The sequence below is a fragment of the Hibiscus syriacus genome, unplaced genomic scaffold (genome assembly GCF_006381635.1).
Source record: "Hibiscus syriacus cultivar Baekdansim isolate YM2019G1 unplaced genomic scaffold, ASM638163v2 tig00110331_pilon, whole genome shotgun sequence".
Classification (NCBI taxonomy): Eukaryota; Viridiplantae; Streptophyta; class Magnoliopsida; order Malvales; family Malvaceae; genus Hibiscus; species Hibiscus syriacus.
The window spans coordinates 188,965-213,452 of NW_024062687.1; the positions used below are offsets into that span (position 1 = coordinate 188,965).

The 24,488-nt window shown below is 33.9% G+C and overlaps 1 pseudogene; it reads right to left on the reverse strand.

Moving 5' to 3' along the window:
• Positions 1 to 10,221: 10,221 nt before the first annotated feature.
• LOC120119127 lies at positions 10,222 to 24,039 on the reverse strand (annotated as a pseudogene).
• Positions 24,040 to 24,488: the final 449 nt, after the last annotated feature.

A 24,488-nucleotide genomic window follows, 5' to 3' on the forward strand; every position in this document is an offset into this window, starting at 1 on the left:
CAAAATATATTTACATTATTGTAGATTTAATGGCAAACAACAACACACTATCATTGCGATTGATCCTTGAGAAAGATAAGTTGAATGACTTGAACTTCCTTAATTGGTTCCGTAATTTAAGAATTGTTCTCGAACAAGAACAAAAGGAATATGTCATTGATGAACCAGTTCCTAGTGAACTGACAACTACTACTCCTAGAGTTGAAAAAGAAAAGTACAAGAAGCATTTGGATGACGAGTTGGATGTAATATGTATAATGCTTGCCACCATGAACCCTAAGCTTTAGAAGCAATATGAGGACATGGTTGCATATGATATGATTCAGAAACTCAAGGAATTGTATAAGGGGAAAGCACGTCAAGAAAGGTATGATACCTCTAAAGATCTATTTCAATGCAAAATGAGTGAAGGATCTCCTGTAGGAGCTCATGCCATCAAGATGATGGGTTATATATCCAAACGTTGAAGAACTTAAGATTTTCTCTCAAAGATGAATTAACTACTGATATCATCCTGTAATGGTTTCCTGATAGCTTTAATCAATTTGTCCTTAATTTCAATATGAATGAAATTAACAAGACTTTGCCACAGTTACTCGGCATATTACGAACTGCTGAAAGTAACATGAAAAATGTTAGACCTAAGCTCATTCTGATGGTCTGCAGGGATAAAGGAAAAGGAAAGAACAAGGCAGTGAAAAAGCCTAAGGGTAATGACAAGGCCAAGCCCAAAGAAAATGATGTATTGAAACCTAAAGGGGGAATAAGCAAGGAAGGAAAATGTTTCAAATGCAACAAGACCAGACATTGGAAAAGAAGTTGCCTTATTTACCTTGAAGAGGTTAGAAAGGCAAAAGCAAATGAAACATTCATTCTAGGTATTTATGTAATTTATATTAATTTGTCAACATCTACTTCTTGGGTATTATATACCAGTTGTTGTATCTTTTCCTAGTGGACTTGATTTTAAATTTAGAGAATTACTATTTTGTGCCAAGTTTGACAAAAATATTAATTCTATTTTTTTGGACAATATTAGTTTTGGACGTCAAAACCACTTTCCTTAATGGAAAACTCGAAGAGGGTGTGTTTATGACACGACCAGAAGTTTTTTCACTCCAGGAAATGTTGGAAAGGTTTGTAATATTTATGAACTAAAGCAAGCTTCTCGAAGCTGGAATTTTCATTTTATCGATGCAACCAAAGAGTTTGGTTTTATAAAAAACGAAGATGATACTTGTGATTATAATAAGGCTAGTGAGAGCATTGATTCATTCCTAATCTTGTATGTAGATGACATACTCATCATGAGAAATAATATACCTACTTTATAGTTTATTAAGACTTGGTTAACTAGTTGTTTTTTATGAAAGATTTGGGTGAGGCAATATATATCTTAGGAGTTAAGATCTATAGAGATAGACCAAAACGACTCCTAGGTCTGAGTCAAAGTACATACATAGATAAAGTGTTAAAACGATTTAGTACATAAGAATTCAAGAAAAGATTTATAGTTTTGAGACATGGCAGATCACTCTCGAAGGAAATGTGCCCTTCAACTTCACAAGAGAGATAATGGATGAATAAGATTCTATATGCGTCTACTATTGGTTTATCATGTATTCCATGGCATGTACCCATCAAGACATATAATATGCTTTAAGCATGACGAGTTGGTATCAAGTAAATCCTGGTGAAGGTCATTGGGTTGTAGTTAAAAATACCCTTAAGTGCTTATGAAGAACTAATGATACATTTCTTGTATATGAAGGTGAAGAAGAGCTTAGTGTAACAAATTACATGGATGCTAGCTTCCAAATTGATAAGGATGACATACAATCACAATCAGGTTTAGTGTTTTGTCTTAATGAAGGCATTGTGACCTGGAAGAGTTCAAAGCAAGACACAGTAGCTAATTCTACAACAAAGGCTGAATACATTGCAGCTAGAGAAGCAACAAAAGAGTATGTTTGGATCTAAAAGTTCATATCTGAACTAGGGGTTGTTCGTAGCATTTCAGATGCTATAGAACTCCATTGTGACAACAATGGATCCATTATACAAGCAAAAGAACTCGTATCTTATCAACGATCTAAACATATTCTTAGGCGCTTCCATCTCATTCAAGATATCATAAATCAAGGAGATGTGGAAATATGTAGAGTACACATGGACGATAACATTGTTGATCCCCTAACGAAGCCTCTAACAAAAAAGAAGCATGATCGTCACACTGAGTCACTAAGTATTAGATATGTGAGTGATTGGTCTTAGTGCTAGTGGGAGATTGTTATAGAATGCCGAAAGACCAATTATGAGATGATTTTAATGATATATTTTTGTACCACTTTTATTGAATAAAGGAATTACCATTATTATTTTTAGTTATACATCTATGTCTCAAATAAACTAAAAGATGATAAAGTATATATAATAATATGATTATTATTAAAGATCCTTAGTCGAGTATTATTATGGGTATGGACAATAATAATACGATCAAGGCTAACATAGAGTTGATCATAGAGAGATCAAAATCGATACATGAGTATGTTGATAGAGAACAATATATTGGATTGACCCGCTATGAGTATATGTCCTGGATTATTATGCGACGGTCACAACATTGCTCATGGTGATGACTATATGTATGATCCTCATACTTGAGATCATTATTATCTCAACATATATTGTGGTATGTTTTGATATAGTTAAATATGCTCTGTAACCGGTTGCATTATAAAGCCTAATGTTGAACATATCACGATACATGTAGTAAAGTGTAAATGATCAAGATATGATTTGTCCTTCCTACATAATAGGAACTATATCACATGGCACTTGATTGAGTGAGACTAGAAATGCATGGACATGCTCAAATAAGTTGATATGAGATATCACAAGTAGTTCGTTTATTATAGTCTACTATAAATATCAATAAATAATAGATAGACTATACAAGTGTGACTATTCCAAGAATTTTTCCTATTCTAGATATAAAGAAAAAAAAGGATATAATACATAAAAGAGTTGGTCACGAAGATGTTATGTCAAATCATGACTACTTGTAACTTAGATGAAAATGATAGATTACTAGATGTAGCTCATTGCTTGTAATATTTGAATGGTTCTAATAATCACTACTAATGTTACAGGAACCTACTAGGTCACACTCCAGGGTTGAAATGAGTAAATATTAAATGAGTTATAATTGTACAATTTTATTGTACATGAATGAAGTATATAATTGAAGTTAATATATATTTGATAAATATATATGTGATTTCAATTATCCCAAATTCAATGAAAATATTAAAAGATTGTAATTATGATTATAATTCATTTTAATAGAAATAAATTGAAAATAATAAAATTGTGAATAAAGAAATTTGGAATAAAAATCCTAATGGTTATGGTAACTTGATATAAAAGGGTGAGTATGGTCTAGCGGCCGTTTTTACCCCTTTAGAATAAAATTCTCAAAAATAGTTTTGAGAAGAAAGAAATATTTGCTCTCAACCGGGTGAACTGAATAGAGGTTGAGACGGTTTTGTAGAATCTTGTTATTCGAACTGATTGTGACTGCATTGTTGAATTACTGTTTTTCAAGTACCCAAGGTAAATCACGCATCCCTCCCTTATGAATTCGAATTTTCATACATGGATCACTGGTGAGATTGTCAAATTATTTTTTCGCTACATCATGGGGTGTACTGGCGATCCCAACAATATGGAGCTTTGACAATGAAAGTGATAGGAAAATGTCACACTTCTTTTAGTGATAAATTAATTATCTCAGCTAAGTTCATTGTCATGTGACCATATCGTCTACCCCCATCAAATGATCGAATCCATTTCTCTTTCGAGATTTTAGCAAAGTAGTTATAGACTTGTTGATTCATGTCTATCAATTCTCAAAAAAGATCTTCAATCTCATATGCAGAATACGTGTGGCATATCCATTAAAATGCAATATTTAATTAGAAATAATAAATTAAAAGAACCCCAAAGAGTGAAAAACATATTCATTCAAAGCACCATTAAGTGTTCAACTTCATTCCCGAACTTTTACAAATAATTCACAATAATATGGGATAAACAGTACTAGTGATAAATATAGAGAGGTTTCCAAGACGATCTGATATGTTGGATTACGTATTTGATCCTAACACCTCTATAAAAAATAAGACATATCACATCATCTCTATCATCCAAAACATGTTATAGAACATGTCTTCATAAGTTCTTAAGGAAGAATTCCCAAGAGTCTATATCTTCCTTTTCAACTATTGCGAAGGTGATGAGAGTAGTTATCTTATTGTCTTCGTGTGCAACAACCAACAACAATATTTTTATTTATCTATTGTACAACCAAATGTCGTCGATTTCAACCATGAACTTACAGTGGTGGAATGCTTAACGTACCGCGGATGTGTCCAAAATTGCTTGTATAATTAGCACATACCTTGTACGACACGATCATTTTCGTATACCGGTACAATTTTCAGTTTCACAACTGTTCCCAGTATGTGTTTCTGCATCAATTTTAACCATGGTGCACAACTCTTTGTATGATTCTTACCATTGGCCATACAATTTTGATTGAGCCTGAGACCTTGCATGTTATACATACACATCCAAGTTACGATAATCGTAACTAAGCCTGTTGATGGGGCATGTATGAGGTTGTCGATCGCGAGACCGCTCAAGAGACTATATTACCAAGATCAAAGTCAACAACATTAACATAAGAATGTATCCCCATAGATATTGTGAAATCATCGAATGTGTTAAATGCTTCATGGTCTTGCAACCTCATATCCTGCTTAGAAGATGATGAAACTACACCAATACAGTATGGATTGTACGTTGAATGTTGCATTGGTGGCAGATTCAGGTCAAAGTCAAAGTTAGCTACCCAATAATACCTTGGCATCGAAGATGATGATGCACCCAAGTCCTTGTCTTCACTTTGTGTACTTAATAAGTTTAAGTCATTACATAAATTAGATGTCAGACTCTGAACATTAAGATCAAAGTTAAAATATGTCAGTCTCTAATTTGGGACACTAGTAGCATCATTATCATAAAAAAAAATTACATATAGCTGAAGGGTCCCTCCTAATGAATATTGCAAGTGGGAGTCGAGCATCATGTCCACAGCACCATCGTCTTCAACGTTATATATTGAGTAGGTTAATGGTTCCAACGACATCGGTAGTCGATACTTCAACGATTCAAGTTTTTCTCACGACCATGTGGAACATTGTTCTTGACTTTCTTCATCAACTTCTTATACATTAATTTCCTCAACAACATTATCGTCATAGTATGTGCAAAATCAAAGACGACATCGAGATATGCATCACTGATCATTTTTCCATCATAATATACCAAAGCAGTAATACTTCTTCTTTTCGACATATTTTGAAAATATTTACGAACATGCAAAGAGAATAAAAAACATTAGCGAAATTGTAATGAGTTCAAACTATGTAATAATTGATAAACACCACATAAACTTATGATTAAAACAATTGTTCATCACTTCCCTTGTGCTTTGCCTTCACTTCTGTATGGTTTGTTTGTTTGCCTTCACTTTCTTGAAATAAGTATTCGAATAAAGTCATATATTTATAATAAAAAAGATCTATAGGGATTCTTGAAGTGATATGACAGGGACATGGGTTTACAAAGATTCTTGACATGACGTGGTAGGGACCTCGTATTTTGTAGAAAGCGAGCTTTGTAGAGATTTCTGATGTGATAGCAATTTATTTGACGTGACAATTTGACGTGAAATGGCAAGGACCTCACGTTATGCAAGATGTGAATTCCTTAACATGTCACGTCAAGAAGAATCTTCGTGATGCTAGGTTCTTGCCTATTTAAATTCATTTTTTCCACCAAATCGAACCTTCTCTGAAACCTTTTTCTTCCTTCATAAATGATTTATCCCTTATCGGGAAACTTATAGTTTATACAAGGCATCCTCTTTGGGTGCATAATTTTCTTCTTCATGCTAAGATAGGCATCATAAGTGCCCAACAACTTTGAATATTATTTGGAGCTATTTACGTGACATTGTTGCAAGTTATAAAAGGCATCCTCTTTTTGTGACATCTAGATTTTCGCTTGGCCTTTGCGAGAAACTTATTATTCCATCAATTAAGATCAAGCGAACACCCTTTGAAAAACTCTAGCGTGTTGGTATATACTGAGCTTTTTCCTTTGAATTTTGTACTGGTGATACTAAGAACACCCCATTGGGTTTCTCTAGCATGTTGGAATCCATTTAAAATAAAAGACATCATCTTCTGGTGGCAACATCTATTTCTCCTCAATAGTATTATCATGCTAAGATATGCACCGATAAGTGCATCAACAACTCCCATATAATTTTTGGAGTTGTTTACACCATTTCAAGTTATATACAAAATATGTTTGTTAGTTATCAATTTCTTTTGGTTTGGAACCATTTTGAACTCGATTTGTACCCCACTTACAATTTCTCATATGTGCCGATATCAATTTCAATTGAAAGGTAAGTTGCAATATTATGCCTCTTAGCTAAAAAATTACATAAATATTTCGATTAGCATCCCGAAAATACTCCACGAACATGCCTATCAAGCTATTTTAGTTTGTTCACCATGCACAAACCAAGCTTTGGAACCATTTTAAACATGATTTTTACCCTCTTGTAATGTATCGTGTGTGTCGATATCACACTCAATTGAAAGATAAGTTCAAATAATAGCTACTAACCTTACAAATTACAAAAAAAAATATAATTTATGACCCATTAAAATGCCTCGAACATGCATATGAACAAGCGATCGGTGAGCTAGAAGCGCTAGGACCTTATGTTTTGCAAACCACGAGGACCTTTCTAACACGTTGAATTTTATTCGATTAAAAAATGTGTCTTTCCAACGGACCTTGCGTCTTGTATAACGCGAGGTCCATCGATTCCTTGTTTCTGAAAGGGTGCTGGGAAGTTTATAAATAGGGGGTCATTTCTAAGGTTTTCTCAACATATTTTTAAAAAATGGGAAAAATATGTAGTAATATTACGGAGTTATTCCCAGGAGAAGTGTTATCCAAAATTCTTGTGCATGTAGCATCTAATTCTAAAGTCGATTTTCTCAATATGCGGTTGAGTTGCAAGACTTTTCATGAAGCCAAGCATAATTACATCATTGAAAATGTTTTAATGAAGAATATCAACGTCATTTTGTGGGCTCAAACCAAGAAAAGTTTTCAAGAAAGATGCAAAGCTAGTAATAATCACGAAACGTTATATATAAGAGGCATGTATGATTATTTTAGTGGAAGAAATTTGCAATAAAATCTGCATTGTTTGAAGAAAGTAACCGATAAAGGTAATATCAAGGTCATATATGTCTATGACATTATTCTAATTTGTTCTAGGGGTGAATTAAGAGATGAATGACTTTGGATAATGAAAGCTCTTGATCTCGCCAATTCTAAGAAAATAAATTTAGAAGTTATTCGTTCAGAGATCAATGTGTTTGTAGGCTTAATGTCATGGAGTTGTCACAACCTTGTCTTTACAGAACTAATCGAAGATTGCAATTGCGATAATAACTGCCCATGTAATATAATCGACCAAGTTTGACAACCAAGTAACAACCTATGTACTTGTTATGATTCTTGTTTTTGAAACCATGAAGCAACTTTGTTTTGTTACATGTTACATTAAAATTAATTTTAATTTTAACAAATCTTTTCTATTTATTACAATAGAGTTTTTTTTGTTATTTTATTATATACTTTACAATAAAAATATAATGATTAATTTAACCTAATTCATAAAATAGTTTGGTGTTTTTATTATTATAGTCTAGACCTCGCATTACGCAAACCGCAAGGTCCGTTAAAAATACGCGATGCTTCAAATTCTTGTGGAGCTCGCGTTACACATAATGTGAGGCTATGTATAAAAATATTAAATTGTATTCTCTAAAAAGTGTTTCCACGTTGGAGGAATCTCGCAGGCTGTGACAAGCGAGGTCTTTACATACATTTTGTAGTACGCGATGTAGTCCTATGTGTGCAGTTTGTAGGGTATTTTTTCAATTAATATCGTTTGAGATATTTGTTTAATAAATGAATTTTTTGGGTTTTTTTTTAATAAAAACGCCCTCCTCTTCTTTACCCTCACTTCTCTCCTTTCTTTTCTCTCCTTCTTCTCTTCCCCATTCCTCACAGTTCTTCATATCCATTTTTCATGTTCTCTCCACCGACAAGTATATGATTAATGGATGCCCCGATCCATGACGCCGAATGATTTCATCTCTATTAAGTTGTTAATTACATGTGACCTGATTAATACTAAAATAATACATTGATGATCTAATTGATAATTTTGTATTCAATGACTATATTATATTCAATCTATATTTTAGTGACTAAATAGGCAGTTTGTCATTTTTATGTTTGAAGGATCTATTAGATGAAAGCAATCTAGTGGTGGTATATAAATACAAGTTAACATGGAAACAAGACCACAAAGAAGTAGAAATTACGGCAGTGAGGTGCATTCTTAAAGTAGGCACTTATGATTTAAAAGAAGGAATCAGAAGAACGTGATTGGCAACGGGGTAGTCCTAGTTTCCAGCTTTACCTTAAGTGGGTCAGATTTATCGTTAAACAAAGGCTTCCATCTGGAAAACAAACACAAACATCCAATGAAGGGTTGGTGGAAGGATCTCTAAGCTCCGATTTGATGTTGAGATTCCAGTACAGAAATACACTTGCTTTTCCAAATTCAGTTTCTAGTTATGTAGTAACAGGGGACATATCCCGTTTTCATCATCTTAAAATAAACAACAACAATGGTAGTGGTTTAGTCATCGTGCCTCCAAAAAGATCCCAACAAGGTTGTCGTTACAAGTCCAATGGCGACACCCCTCACTCTCAAAACCGATATTGAAAGTAGCAAGTCTTAAAGGATATATATTGTCAAAATTACATTCCCACGTTCGATTCGCCATAATTCCCTTCAAGTGGTATTTATTACTAATAATAGTGCTTTTTTATACATAATAAGGTAATTATAGGATATGTGCCGTCTCATTTAGGGTTAAAATTTAACTGATTACCAAATGGAAGTGGATGGTGAGTGGTAATTAAGTAGGTCAAATATGAAGAGTTAGCGCACGGCTATCTGCTTTACAATAATGAATTTGAATGATTATAAAAGATAACATCAAGTGACTGACAGCTAATGGATACTTTTCATATCCAATCTACCCCCCAAATTGGTGTTTCAATACAACACTTCTACAATCCCATCTTTTGTTTTAATTTGTCCTTTTTTGTCATTTCATCATCTCTAAAGAGCATGTAATTGCCAACTCAACTCAAGGACCATCAATTTTGTTCTTTGAAAAACCAATGTAACAAATATTATTTTACATTTAAGGATAAATTCCACATTTAGTATCCTAACTATCAATTTTATTTTAATTTGGTCACTCAACTATTATTTTTTAAAATCATACCTAATTTTACTTTTTATTTTCATTTTGGTCACCCGCCATTAAAAGATTATTAGAACTATTAAAGTGACATTTAAAAAAATTCAATGATGACATGACATTACTTTATGTTAACACATCACTATCACCATTAATTTTTAATAGTAGGTGGCCAAAATAAAATCAAAACGTATTGTAATATATAAATTGAAACAAAAAATAGTTGGATGACCAAATCGAAATAAAACTTATAGTTGAGATATTAAAAGAATAGTTTACCCTAGATTTAAACATGAGTATCCTGACCAATTTATCACATATTTTCACAGATTAATTTGTGTTGTACTTATATTTACGCGATTGACCCATGAAAAAAAATTGCATTCATGTGCAAATTGCCAAGTCTAATAGAAACTACACTCTTATAATCGGTGTACATGGTAAACAACTTACAGATTACACAATATTTTCATGAATGTTAAAATATTATACACAGGTAGCTGCATTATGCTATTCCTAAAAGACTTGTCACATGAAAATCAGGCCAGCCGAAGATTAAAAAAGATACAAACTCAAGAATTGGGATTCTCATGCTACTGAAGGACTTACCACAATTAGGCTTTTAGCATCATCAAGATCTTTGTGGGGTTTTGAGTAAGGCCATCCCAAGTGCATAGCTGTTAAACATCTCATTGGCTAAAAATTACCAAGTTTGAAGGCTTTCATCTCTTTGAATGAACAAACAAAAATGCAGCGTGTCTATGCCTCTCACTTTGTCTCTATAGCTGGAATTTGATTTATCATCAAAGCTTGGTTTGAGTGGAATCTTAAAATCTACAAAGACTGTAACACCCCAATTTAGGGGCTAAATTTTAGAATTATAAAGTGGTGGATTTAATTGGTATTTTGGGAAGAAAATTGAGGATTAAATTGAAAAATTTCAAAGTTGGCAGATCGTTTTATAAAGTGTGGAAAATTCAGTGGCTAAACTCATAGTTTAACCATTTTTATTTTTCTCTTCCCCGTGTATTTCTGCAAAAAAAATTCTCATTTTTCCTCTTCTCGGTCAACGACTTTGATCTCCGATCTACTCAACGTCCGGTCTCTGTTCGACAAACTGAAACCACCATCGTGTTCGTTGTCGACCGATGAACAAATCCTCTCAAGCCTCTCGTCGTGAATCGACGTTGTTCGTCGTTAATTTCAATCGGAAGTATCGTCGGTTTTAACTCAATTTTCGTTGGTTTTCCGTCGATTCACGTCGATCCGGCCACCCGTTTTCGACACCTCCCTTACCATCGTGTTCCTTGCACCGTTCCGAGTCCACCGGTGATCTCCGTGCCTCGCTCGTCGTCGATGCGTGGAGGGGGTAAGAAAGTCAAAGTTTTCAATGTTTCGGAATCGAGCTCTCCGCCGTTCAAAATTGTGAACCGAGCTTGGTAAGTGTCTCAAAATGCCTTAAAATAATTTTTAGTAATTTTTCCGGGAATTTTTGGACAACCCCCACGACGCACCACGCACCGCCCCTGCGCGTGAGGAAGGTCTGGTGCGAGTGTCGGCTGGAAAAAAAAAACCGGTTTGACCGGTCTAACTCCACCCGACCCGACCCGGTCCGACCTGACCCGACTGACCGACCAGACCCGTTGATCGTTGACCGTCGTTGACTTCCGTTGACCAGAACTTTGACCGGCGTTGACCGGGCATTGAACGGTCGTTGACTTTTTCCGGGTATACCTATCCTAACGTTTTTTGATGTCTTGAATCTGTTTTTGGGGTCCGTTTTTCCAAATTCGAACCCGGTAAGCTGTTTTTCACTGATTTAGCATCCGATTCGATCTATTTTTCAGAATTAATCCCCTTTTTTTATGAAAATTATATTCTTATGTGTTTGAGGAATTATTGGAAGTTGAATAAAGGATAGAGGATGTTCGAATGGAAATTAATGGTCGATCAGTATTGCACGGAAATCGAGGTAATACTTTACTACATTTTCATGCTTTATGGAACATGTTGATATTGGCAAATGCATGATTGAACATGTTTGGTCACTTTTGGGTTTTTAATTAATTCATACACTCGATATGGATGCGGTAAAAATTCGGTAAATGAATACGGCCCGGATGACTGATATAAGAAATTAAGGGATTTTTAGAATTAAATTACGAGTTCTGTGATCAGTGATAAATGAATTAGCCTGGGTATGTAACTTATAATTTATTTCATCAAAGGTTAAATATTAAAGGTACTTGGATGATAAATTATGAGAATACTCCGGTAGGGTAAAATTACGAAAAAACCCTTATGTTGTAAAAAGACAAGATTTGACCATGGAAGTTGGATAAAGAATTTTGAAAGACATTGATCTGATGAAACTATTGATGTGCATAAGAAATGCTAGTTTTGCTTAGAAAATTTGGATAACCGGTTTTTAACCCCAAGAGGGTTTGGGCAAGATTCTAGGAGTCTGTTAAGGAATCTTTCAAGATCAGAGAATGTTCGGGAAAGAAATTAACCATAGGATCTCAATATTATAATTATTTTCGTTAAGAGTTAATACCAAAATTATTTGGTTAAGAAATTACGAAAATGACCTTGAGAGGTAAAAATAGTCTGAGTTGACCCTAAATGAGAAAGGATTTCGTACTTAACCCGATAAATTACAGATTTAATTTTAAGATCCTGTCTTTGTACGGAAAATTCTTGATAATCTGTTTGTAACTTCTGAGAAGGCAATTGACCTGAATCTCCGAGTTAAGAATAAATTATTAAGGGTGCTCTTTTGTCAGAATTGTTCGAAAGATCTGGAAAAGATGACACGTTTGAATTAAATAATAAAATCGTATAGAATGAAGGGATTGAAATACACTAGATCTGTAAAATGACCAGAATACCCTGAAATAGAAATGACCCAATAATATCACCAAACTCAAGAATAATTTGATATCCTCGAGCTCTGAAATGAATGGAATAAAATTGAACATCAAAATGACCAAAATACCCTTATGGTATATACTAAGTAAATATTTTGGATTAATTAAGGAATCCAAGTAAATATGGTATTGTACAACCCTTAAAAGTTATAGAACACAACTTAAGTGAGTTGATCAACCTTAATGATATGTTAGTACCTGAACTGCATAAATATTACTTAAATGTGTGTTCGTCTACTCAAGTTTGGCTCGATGATAATTTTGGAAGTATTCAGCTCAGCTCAACTTTAGATCGCATTCAGTACTATGAATTGGATGTTTGATCGACAAATCAACCACGAAGACCAATTTGAATGAAACGAAAGTACAATATGTATATGAAATTCAGGAACGTTTGAATTACTCTGGAAAATTCTGAAGTAACTAGAATGGACTTGAATGCTAAATGAACTAAGTAATCTCAAGGACTGAGGATTAAGTAAGTGATTGGGATAAGCCTGGAAACTCGGATGAACTTACATGATGTATCATCCCTATGGATTATGAACCACAAATCAAGTACATTGGCATTTCCTGGTATAGTTGAAACATGTAAATAAAATAAAGAACACTAGAATATCTGTTTGTGTCCTTAAGAGCTGTTCAGTGATGACTCAGAAGATGATCTATGGACAAGAATATTTGGTATTAAAGAGTAAATACTCTGGAAGGTTAATGAATTGACAAATTAACAAGCATCAGTTTTGTGAGCTATTCATCTCGAGTTGTTCGATAATCCGATAGATTGACACAGACTGTAAATATCCTAAACCTTCATTTCTTCATTATCATCTCAAATCACATTTTGAATAACTGATGATTCTGTCAGTTATTGAACTCTTCCTATAGTGATTCTAAATTCTGACATTCTATCTGTATACTGAAGATCCGTGTTTCTCTGCATGTTAAGATTATACAGTACCTCTGAATAATATCTGTAAACTCTGGTGTGCTCCCTAATCACATGAATATTTTATCTGATTTTCGATTTGAATTCTGTTATGATATCTGACCTAGATTCTGATCTGGTACTGACATGGATTCTGATATGATACATGACCTGGATTATGATATGATACTTGACCTGAATTATGTTTTGATTTTTGATATATTCGTTTATGAACGGAACATGTTTTATTGGGGGTATTGTTGGAGGAAGAATACTTGCAGGTTCTTCGACTTTGTGCTCAGGGCCTTAATGGACGTGACGGGGTTGTATGGTTCTGGGGAACCTACATATTTTGTTCGTGACGGATGGGGGTAGTGTTCATATTGTTAAAAAAATATGTGTTTTAAAAAGATCTGAAAAGTTACATGGTTTTGTAGGAACACACTAGAAAACCTATTATGATCTCCTGAACCTAAACATCCCAAATATTTTTCATCTGAACTGAATACTATCTGTTATTACCTGAAATATCAATGGAACCTCAGCTCAGCCTAAAAACCTGTAGATATCTGAACCAATAAGGAAATATATGTCTATTTGTATCTGAACGTTCTTCAGCATCATCTGGTAGTTCTCTATTATTGAGTTTTCCGAAGCTCAGTCTACTACTCACCATTGCAGGTTAAAAGAATTGTACCAGTGTAACTATCGACTTCAGTAAGGGAGTTCTTCCGGCGTTGTTTACAGAGTATGGTACATGTGATTAGGGTGCATGTAATTGTATTTTGTTTTAAATACGAGTCTGAAAATCTATTTTATTTTTGAATACTGATAAATGATTTTATGAGTTTACATGTTTTGATAAAAAGTTTTAAATTTTCCGAGATTTTACAATAGGTCGCTCCGGTGGCCCTAATGTGACACTCCAAATCAGATCGGGTTACCCGCATCGGTCTGAGGGGGTTACAAAGACAAAGTCAAAGCTCGGATAATTTTCTGTTTTCTACGATAACCTAACCATAAAAGTGAAGGTAGAGCTTCAAGCAAATCCTTTATGCTCGGGTACCTTTCTTTGCATCAAACATTTTGCATCTTTGGAAAAAAGATGATATTTTTTAGAAGAAAAAAGTATATTGTTTAACCATTATACCCTTTGTAAACTGAGATGGAAAAAAATTAAAAAAAAATGAATAATCTTATCAAGTTTATCCTCAATCTTATCAGTAATTCAGGTGTATAAAGCTGAAGGAAGATGCATAAAGTGTAAAAGAATTAAGATTTGCTCACCTGTTACTCAAGCAGTTCCTGTTATCAACCTTTCTCGCTGGTCAAATTTTTTCACCTTAATAATACCAATAAGAACTTGGAAGCTGAAAAAAGCACAGATGAGATATGCAGCAACAGCTGGCACCTAAAATGATAACCACAGGGGCAAATGAATACAGAGATAGTCACGACTGAAGATTGTATTAATATACATAGATCCATATTAAAACAGAGAGCTTACTCTAATGTAATTGAGGTACAAAATTGTTGAAAGATTGATCAAGCTTCCAGCAGCTACAGCCTGTTTATAGGTAAAACAGAACATTGTCACCAAGTAAAATATATAGTTTTGATACTCTGAGGTTTTGCATAATGTAGAGTACATTGAAAAGCTACCAAGAATGTGTATATGGAAATATTAAATGGAAAAAGAAAAGAAAAATGAAATTCAGTGAGCTATAAAACCCTTCAATTCTAGTAATATATGATATACATTATATTTCATCCTTTTTAAGTTTCTTTAAGTCAGATTTTCACTGGTACCATCAAAACCATTACAACGATCACATGAAAAGCATGCACATCATGCAACTCGTGAACTCCATTGTCAAAAATCCCATCATTTTCGAAGTTCTCTAAAATGCCCCACTGGAACAGAATGCCAAGGGAATGCAAGTACAGAAGGGGAAGGGGATCATGCGGGGCCTAAATCCCTAGCTAACATGTTGCCAACCTATGGAAGGATGAATATAAGAGAACTTAATGTTACCCAAAGAAAAAGAAACTTCTTGCATCCATTTGGAAATGTGGGAAAGCCAATAATTCAGCAGTGCAAAATAATGTTTAAAGGAATTTTAAATGGTTTCATAGTTAAAAACATATATCAAACTATAAAATTAGATAAAAAGACAAAAAAATTTATATATATATATATATATATATATATATATATATATATATATATATATATATATATATATAACTCACACTTCCTACTATCTTCTGAACAACAGCAACACGTTGGAAAGCCCTTTCAGCTTCCAAAGTCCGCACTCTAAGCTTCAGATCACCCTGTTCCTGTAATATGCAACATTTTGCAACAGTTTAACACAACTATTTTAACCTTTCAAAAATATTATAGGAATCTCGAACCCTACCAATCTTTGGATGGTTTCAGCATGCTTCTCAACTCTATCAGCCTGCCCAAATAAGTTGTAGAATGCACGGGATTGTCAGTCCCATCTCTTTCTGAAGTCCTGAAATATTTATATAGGTTATCATGAAAATGGAACTTTATCATGAAAAATACAATTAAATCTAGAATCAAAGATTAGAATATTACCTTCAAGGCAACTTCAACTCCAGCTTCACGGAATCTTAACAACTCCGGTGCATAGCTAGAAGCAATAAAGTGCAATATAATAAGATATACAAACAAAATGAATGACTAACCCATAATAAGGTAAGTAAAAATTATAAGGATCTTAAAGAGATAAAACCACGCTCACGGTTTTGCAATCTCAGTTATGTCCAACCGAGGATCAAGGCCCTTCCCTTTGCCATCTAGTACTGCAGGTGAAATAATACGTTGTGCTTAAGTTCTTGTTCAATACAGCACAAATATAAATGAAGCCACCCGGTTAATGTATTACCTGAAAAATGATCTGACAACAAATGTAAATGTGGCAGGGAATTGAAAGGGTTGATCTACTGCAATGATTAATAAATCTTCCCCTGTTCAGGTAATGTAAAATTAATAAGAAGCAGGAACCCTTTAAAGAAAAAATGAAAGGGTAAACAGCTGAATATCGACTCAAAGAGATATAAATGGACATAATAGATCAGAAGAAAAATAGTTCAACCTTAAAAGAGGAAGGTCTTTCTAAGGACTTTCAACTGAACCTCATATAAAGGAAGACAACTCAAGTTTTCAAGTGCTTTCTGTAGTGAACCACAAGTAATGTGTACATGAAAAACATTTTTCGTGTTTAGAGGGAAAAGGCCACAGCTTGCAAGGGAGGCAACCTTTTCATAAGACATAACACCGATTTTTTTTTCTTTTTCTAAACTGATCTGCTAGTAACAAAGCTGACATTATCTTTTTCCTCTGATTGCTTGTTTATGTATGTCCACGTATTATAAATGTCAAATAACTTGCAAAACGAATTAACCTATTAGATGCTTAGTGAGTCTTCCCCACTGAAGATATGAAAAGGTCTCATGTCCTCTTTGCCGAGTTAGTTGGCTCATTATTAAATCCTTACTGATGCATTCAAGAGTGTAAAACCTTAGTTTACATTTAGAAAGATAAAAAACATCAAATATATTATCGATTGCAGTCAGGCGTTCCTTTTTTTCTCCATCTTTTCCTTCTTTTTCAATGGTTTCTTAAATCCAAGTTCTATTGTAGCCATTTCTCTCTCCCTTTTTTGAGCAGCAAGATGCTCTTCAAAACTGAAATAATTGCATTTATGTAATTCAAATTCAACAGAATATTAAATGAAAGAGACAACTAATGCACATCACTTTTTCCAATCATGCCTTTTGTTTACTCAGTTAAAAAAATGGTTTACACTAACTTATAAATTTATGTTCTATCAGGTAAAGGGCATATCCGATTACTAAGTTGGCAGAGAAAATAAACTATTTCTCCTTCCAGTATCAGACAAGCATAGAAAAGCGCACTTTAAAGTTTAGGCAAAGATCCTCCTATTAGACAAAAGAATCTCAAGGATGACCTGAAAAGTTAAAATCATAGATTTTTCTCTTAATTAATCTACCTGTTAAGGAAGAATTGTGTTGTTCGTCTGACAGCCGTCATATCCCCAGTAGGCACGAGAACACCCATCTGAACCATTGCTTGAAGGACCTATTTCTTGAAGGACCTATTGAGGTTGACTTAATCAGCATCAGAATATAACAATGGAAGTCCACAAACTACTGCATGATATGGTTGTTTCTTAAAGACACAATTACCTTATCAGGATCCTTCTCATAAACTCCATAGAATACTTCCAACAAACCTTCCCTGATGTTTGAACTGATACTGCAAGGTGCCAAAGACAGAAGATTTATGTCAGGAGACCAATCATCCTGAAAAGCTTTCTATCCAGAGTTCTGATTGCAAATACCCAAGCCTAGGAAATTACCTTCCCATCATGCCAAAGTCATAGAAGATCAACCGTCCATCATTAACATCATCAACAACAATATTTCCTAGATGCTACATAAATGAAAAAAAAGAGAAATCGTAATAAAGCTCTTATTAGACTTAGGGCTGTTTGTTTGGCTCTTAATTGAATCATTTAGATCTTAACGTTGAATCGAACCGATTCAACACGTTCGTATAAAATCATGGCTATGAATGATTTGGAGGGGCTGACCGATTCAGACTCAAAAAGGACGCCTAATCATTCAGACGTAAGACGTTACGCTAATACCCTTTTGCTTACCCCTCTCGTTCTTGTTTACAAGCCCAAAACAGAGATCGATTCCTCCTACGTTCTACAATCGATTCATCCTCCTTTGGTCGTTCATCCTTCTTCAATCGTTCACCTCCTTTGGTCGATTCATCCACCGTAGAGAACACAACCAGGTAATTATTTCTTTGTTTTAAATAGTCTCTTTCTTTCTCTGCAATTATTCCATTATTCGGGTTTGGATTTTTTCGATTTCAGTCTAAAATCCAAAACCCACCCAGAATTGTCAAACTCCACACTCGATATCAAGTCTTTTCTGGCTGTTAGTGAAGGAAATTGAGAGATTGAGAGAAACAAGCAGAATTTCTCCATGGATTCTCAAGTTATGGTGGCTCTTTCTCTCTCTCTTGTCGGCGGATTCAGTACTTCTCTGGGTCAGTTAACAGTCTTCTTCTTCATCATCTATTCCCCTATTTTTCTATGTTGTTTTTTATCAGTAATAATTGTTTCTTTTTTTATGTATGTGTTTCTAGGTACTTTGACTGTGCTTTGTTTTTCCCTCCTTGTTTTTGTGTAAATTTCTTCTATGCGAGATATCAAATTTTCTTCAGTTTTTGAAGTATATTCATCACAGCTAAAGTTCTCTAATGCTTGTTTCTTGGACTTTATCTGTACAGATGTGATGGACTTGTGCTAAAATTTCAGTCCTTCAAAATCATAATATGAATTGCAATCTTTGGTAATTGCTAAAGTTCTCTATTATAGTTGGTTGTATTGTTTAATAAAAAATTGATGCTGAGATGAATTTTCAATTTTAATATTTATTTATAAAGTTTTAAGTCCCAAACAAGTTAGAACATGCTTTTATTTTATGTTACTCGGGCTTAAGTGCGAGTGTCAGATACAAATATGTTTGAAAAAAATGAAGCCGGAGTAACATAGCTTTTCATGTTATCTTTTCATAGAGATTTTGAACATGACAATGACTGGTCTTGGTGTTGTAGGATGATAGAGAATGTTAGAGATCGTAAACCCTGTTTATTACAGGGAACTCTTTTTGTTTTGTGTTACTTGGAGAAAGGAAATAGATAACTGATTGTGGTTGCATGTGACATTAGCCTCTAGCCTTTGTGGTTAGTTGCCTTTTCAGATTAAAAGAGTCTGATATCTTGTAGAAAACGAGGTGGCTTGTTGTGCTCAACTGCTGCTTTTTGGTAGAAAGTGCAGGAATGATTTTTGCTTCAGATAGTTATGCAAAAAATCACACCCTCGTAACTTTGTTACACCCTTCGTCACCATCGGTTTCACTAATAGCTTCGATTTTATTGTTAAAGGTAGTCCTAAGTTGCTTATTGTTGGGTGCTTGGTCTCTAATTTGTTTAGTCTACAACATAATGAGGTTGTACTGAAAAAGTTTTGCAGATAAACTTAAAACATAAAACGATATGCTATTATCATGAAATGTATAACTTCATACTTTTCCATTGTTTTCTTTATTTCATTACTTATTTGTTCATTTCCATTCAATTAACAGTATGCAACTAGTTCCGTAAAACGTTTGCAATTCATTCTAACGCTTGTCTTCCATTTTGGGGCATGTGCTCTTTTTGTAATTCTTAATCAACTCTGTTTGCTAGTGAAGAACAAGATAATGGAAACGAACAAGACGAAATAAATGGAGTTGAATGGGGTTCACAAGGAAATGAGTATATGGCTAATCTACGTGATCACATTGCTAATCAGTTGTTTTTAAATGCTTCAAATTAATATCTTTTTTTTGGGTTGATTGGTCTAGAACAAAAGAATGTTTGTTATGTATTTTGTTTCATCAAAAACATAAACCACTCTTTTATGTCATTTCATGTTAGTAGATTTGTTTATTATGAATGTTGATAATTTGTCTAAAAAATGTGTTTTTAAGTTACTTGATTTTATATTATGTTATGATTGTTGATAATTTTGACAAAAAATATGTTTTTATAAACATCAAAAAGTAAAATATTTTTTTAGCATTTATTCACAAGGTAGAAACAAATATATTTTATTTTGCACAAAATCATGCATAAGGGTAATATGGTCATTTTTTGGCATTCAGACCGACCATTCAGATATATTATCAAACAAATTTTCTATTCAGAACTATATCATATAGAGCCTTTTAATCATTCAGACTGCTAAATCATTCAGTGCTAAATCATTCAGTGCTAAACCATTCTGTTTTAACAAACAACCCCTTAGACGGGCCTGAGAATTGGTAGCATTAAGAAATCATGGAAATAGAAAACTACAGCTTATGTATCTCTACTACAGCTACTGGTCTTGATACCTAGAAAAGGTATTATAGGCTACAAGAAGTCTCCCAATTATGGGAATATACTAATAGGCTACACCATTTTTTTTGCTTAACAATTTCTAATATCAGTAATTTAGGTTTATAGTTGTATCATAAACCTTTTCTTGCTTAGCAAAGAAAAATTATGCAAGGAGGAACTTACTAAGTTGATTTTGTAATCTGAGAAAATAATTATATCAAGCAGGTAACTGCCAATTACATCACATTTTAGTTCTAAAAGGAAATACTAGATATATGAAATGAAAATCACATCATTCCTTTGAAACTACGGCATGAAATGATATATATGCTACAATTTTAAGTGCAAAACATAATAAGTAACCCATGCCCCTTCACCTAGCATTTCCACAAATAAACTTGAATATCTTGAGCAACCAAGGTATTTGTATAAGCCCAAAAACTTACTGGGTCAGCAAGGAAAAACCCATGAGACAAAATTTGTTCCAAGATTCAACAGCATATCTGCCCAACCTGCATCACATATAAAATGTAATCACTTGTTTATATGTAAGAGAAACAATCATGCATGGAATATGATTTTCAGTAGGGAAATTAGCAAAACCTTTTCCTATCAACTCCCAATTGATCTAAAGCTTGAATCTTGTTTATTTTGATCCCAAGAACATATTCCATAGTCAGGACCAACGATGATTACATGAACAATTGAATAATAGTGAATGTAAATTCAGAAGACATTCCAACTCCTTTTCTTTATATAAATTCACAAAATTCATACCTGCAGTGTGGTGTATTCCCAGTATATTGATGGAACTTTCACATAATCCAAGGCTTTGAAATTACTGGAAAATAATTCTGCATTGGAAGCTTCCTTTGTGTAATCAATTTCCTGAAAAATTGCATACAAATATATTGTATTAAGGCCCGTTTGGCGTGGCTTTTCAAACACACTTTTAGTTAAAAAGCCCGTTTTGAACGTAAAAGCAATACCAAACGACTAAAATATGAAGAAAAAAAAAGTGTGGTGGAAAAGGTGGTTTCAAACCAACTGCAAAAACCAGGATTTGTAGTTTTTTCATTTTCAACTTTGCATTTGGGAGCAAATTATAATTTTACTTTTATTAATGCATGAGCTCCACTCAATTATGTATTTACATTTTATTTTAATAATTTAATATTAACATCTTTAAAAAATATTATAGTTTAAAAATATTATTAATAAATTATCTTAAAATATTTTTTTTTATATTTTTATTATAGTTTAAGTGATATATTTTTATATATTATAGTATTAATAAGTGTAAATATAATTTAAATTCTATATTTTTAGTTTACAACATAATGTCTATAATAGACATTTAAAACATAATGTCTATATTTTCAAACTCATTTTTTAACAATAATTTTAAACAGTTCAATTTTAAACTGTATTTCTAAACAGAACTTTTAAAAGTTCTGTTCTACTATACCTTTAAAAGCGAATTTTGAAAATCTGTGTCAAACTGGCCCTAAGTTAATATCAATGAAAACAGTTGCAAAATTCGTACAAAGAAGATAGAAACTCGAACTAGGTAAGATCATGCGTTTAACCTGCAGGTCAAGAAGATAAAATACTTAAATAGTTTGCCTATACGTTGCCTTTTAATTATGGAGTTAATGAGAATCCAAATTCCAAACTGCATTCTCATTTCCTTGTTGATATTTCCATTTTCACGACCTTTCAAAAATCTCAAAACGTACAAATTTAAAAGGTAGCCATGATCAATTAATGCTATTCCTCTTCATTATTACCATCTCTAAATTAGGATTTTCCCTGGAAGTCTTAGTACTATTCATGATATCTTTTGTGTTTATCAATACCTTCACTTATTGCAGGCTCAGAGCCATAGCACAAAATCCTTTCTCTCTGTGTTTATCAATTTACCTAACTTGAATTAAATGTTCTCTTAAATGGAATTTAGCAGATGAAATTATTTATTTCATGGTAACATATTCCACCTGTCATGTACAGAGATGGCAATGGGTGACTTGGGGATAAATTCTTGGCAGCAGCTTGCTGTCCACGGGTAGGGTCATCGTCCTGCAGCATAAGCTCGACTGGTTCAGGTGGTTTTGTGATAAACTAAAGTAGAAGGGGAGTTCCCACGCCTTTCGCCATACCCTCTGCTATCTTATTTTCTTAACGGAAAACGTGAGACAACTTTAAATACCAATCCCGAACCCGAAGGATCAAATTAACAATGTACGGCATCATGGGTGAGATAAATGACAAACGGGCTCCTTGTTCAAGTAAAACCAACACGTCTTTATTGTTCGTTTTCATGATAACATGTCATAAGGCCCTCCTATACTCCTCAAAGTTCTAAATCTATAATTGAACAGCAACCAATGACCTTTGTAAATTGAAACTATACGGACATAAAGGCAGCCTGGGATAACGTAAAATCATGCTTCAGTAATGTGAGTTCATCGAATCACTAGCCTCTGCTCATCTATCATAAGCGCTCCAAACTGAGAACCCACAACTCCTCTCCCGACTGATCCTCCGTGCTGGTAATGCTCAATCCCACATTGATTGGGAAATACATTGGGATTGGGTGTTTAAGGTTTACATTCTTCACTCCCTTGTTGAGTGACGCTGCCCGTCTGTCCCGTCCTGTGGCCATGGCAATACGTGTCTTTGACACGTTTGCGTGAATTCTATCATATTATAGAAAATTCGTAAGGAATATTTCTCTGAAAGATCAAATGGAAAAATGTGAAAGAATATGTATAATATTTATAGGTTCAAACAAATGGTATGGTCAGTTTTTGAAATTCAAGTCTGTAAAACGTTGGATGAACCTAGACAATATTCAGGCTATGTTCATGACGTTTTATTGAGATGTTATAGTTTTAATGCAAGAGTTACAGAGTTTTATTGCATGAGTTACAAACTGATGAGTTTATATCCACGAACCTGGACAGAATTGAGGTTGAGTTCATTCATTTGTAAACAACTTCATACAATGAATTAATGTAAAAATAAAATCAGCTTTTATCTCTGATCTATGTTGGAGGAAAATACCCTTGCATGCAGCCTATAAATAGAGAGTTCATTTTCACTCTCAGCTCACCAATTTACTCTTAAACAATTCCCTCAAAAGCTCTCATAGGTTCTAAAAGATTTCTGGTGATCTAAGGAGCAATACCACTAGTAGTCCACTCCGATTCTGGGTATACGGAATTTGGAGCGACCGTGTTAACCTTGAGGGACGATCCGCCTATTGTACCGATTACACACATCGGGGCGAATTTGTTTCTAAGGCAGTGGTTCCACTACGACACGTTTAAGGGTTTTAAACTTTTCCTTTAAATTTATTATTTCTAGTCAATGCTAATGGTGTGATTTGTAGTCCATATTTCCAACAATTTAGAAACGAATTCCTCTCGATATACTGCACTGCAAAATGTCAGCACCACTTAGCATGTTGATTCTAGATTTATCAAAGCGCGATGTTCTCGACGGAAACAATTATCGAAGGTGGTCCCAGCATATCCTTATATTATTCGAGCAGCTTGATCTTGATTACGTATTGCTCAAGTCTTAACCAACCATATCAGTGATCCCGATTGCCGTTAATGTTGCAGCTACCGAAGATGATGTGTTGCCTAATGTCAATCTCGACGTAGCTGTCATTGCCGTTGGAAAGTAAGAGAAAGATAATAAGTCGGTTCGGGGCCATCTCCTAAGTCACATGTTTTTTAAGGAGCGAAGCTCGAAGGTTATTTGGGACACGTTTGAGAAGAACTATGGTGTGGATGATGCACGCATGAAAAAGTATATCGTCAAAGAGTGGCTCAAATTCTACGAATGCCAAGCCGATCATGGATCAAGTCCATGACTATGAAAACCTTGTCTCCGACATTTTCACATAAGGGATGTATATGTGTGAGGTGCTCCAAGCAAATGTTCTTATCGATAAATTCCCCAATTCATGGTCCGATTATCGTAACTTGCTTAAACATAAGAATAGGGATATTTCACTTTAGGGATTGGTGAGCTATATGAAGATTAAGGAGGCCAACTGCTTGAAAAATAAGGTGACGAATAATTTTAGTCAAATGTCTTTTAACTCTAACTTGGTT